The sequence below is a fragment of the Austrofundulus limnaeus genome, unplaced genomic scaffold (genome assembly GCF_001266775.1).
Source record: "Austrofundulus limnaeus strain Quisiro unplaced genomic scaffold, Austrofundulus_limnaeus-1.0 Scaffold9, whole genome shotgun sequence".
Classification (NCBI taxonomy): domain Eukaryota; kingdom Metazoa; phylum Chordata; class Actinopteri; order Cyprinodontiformes; family Rivulidae; genus Austrofundulus; species Austrofundulus limnaeus.
The window spans coordinates 1220735-1222392 of NW_013952411.1; positions in this window are offsets into that span (position 1 = coordinate 1220735).

The following is a 1658-nucleotide window of genomic DNA, read 5'->3' on the forward strand; positions in this document are numbered from 1 at the left end:
ACCCTTTTCCCTCTGATGAAGTCCTTAGTTTTGTTGACAGTGAACTTTGGGTAATTTTCCTGCTGCATGATAAAATTCATCCCGATTAATTTGGATGCATTTCTCTGCAAACTGGCAGACAAAATGTTTCTGTACACTTTGGAATTCATTCTGCTGCTGCCATCATTATCAGTTCCATCATCAATAAATATTAATGAGCTTGTTCCAGAAACAGCCACACATGCTCAAGCCATGCCGTTACCTGCACCATGCTTCACAGATGAGCTTGTCTGCTTTYGGATCATCAGCAGTTCCTTTCTTTCTCCACACTCTGGCCTTTCTCATCACTTTGGTAGAGATTAATCTTAATCTCATCAGTCCATAAGATYGTYTTCCAGAACTTTTGTGGCTCATCTCTGTACTTAACAAGTTTCAATCTGGCCTTTGATTCTTCTTGCTGATGAGTGGTTTTCATTTCTGTGTAAAGCCTCTAAATTTCTGCTCTCTGATTCTTCTTCCAACAGTGGATTGTGATACCTTCACCCCTGAACTGTGGAGGTCATTGATGATGTCACTTATTAATGTTTTGTTTTGTTTTTTGTTTTATGTTTTTTTTTTCACAGCTCTCACAACAATACTATCAATCAACTACTGTTGCTTTCCTTGGCCGACCTGTTGGACATGCAGTGCTCAGTACACAGTGGTTTGTCTTATTCAGGACTTTCCAAATTGTTGTGTTTGCTTTGCCCAATGTTTGTCTCAGATTGATTTTCCTTCTTTGCTCAGTTTTTCTCCCATGGACAGCTTTCTGGTCTTCATGTTGGTTTATCCTCTTTAATAAGAAATAACTACTTTATAGGTTTAAACCCAGGCCATAAAGTAGACTAGTCATGCAGAGTTATTTAATGTTGGAACAACCAACGTTAAAGGCAACACCTGGTCAATAAGGAACACCTGCCAGTTGCCTGTTCCATGCGCTAGTTTTGCTCACTTGCAAAATGGATGTGTTCAAGAGGGGGTGGGTTGGGGGGTGCTCTGAGTTGTTTAACACATCTATAGATGTAAATATTAGAAAATAAAAGCTGACATTCTGAACTTTTCTCTTATGCTCATCTTTTGATCTTAAACTCAAATGTTTTCAGAGTACAACAAAAAACAAGAGAATTTTATTTGCTGTTCCAATACTTTTGCAGGGAATGGTGCATATGTAGCTACCGTTCTGACACAGTAGTAGTTTGTGCATCTATCGCAGCTACACACGACACAAATCATGTCACACTCCAGCAGGAAAAAAACAAACGTAGCCTCGGACTTTGGAAAATCTTACTGCCTTCTTCTTGGCTCAATACTTTTACTTTTAATGCTTAGGTACATTTTGCTCAAGTTAGAAGTTTACTTTTGATACTTATATCAGATACTTTAAGACTTTTACTCAAGTAGTATTCTTAGAAGATACTTTAACTTTTACCAAAGTAATTGTACGGTAACATGCTTGTACTTTTACTCAAGTAGTATTCTTAGAAGATACTTTAACTTTTACCAAAGTAATTGTACGGTAACATGCTTGTACTTTTACTCAAGTAGTATTCTTAGAAGATACTTTAACTTTTACCAAAGTAATTGTACGGTAACATGCTTGTACTTTTACTCAAGTATCACTTTGAAGTTTTTCATACAAC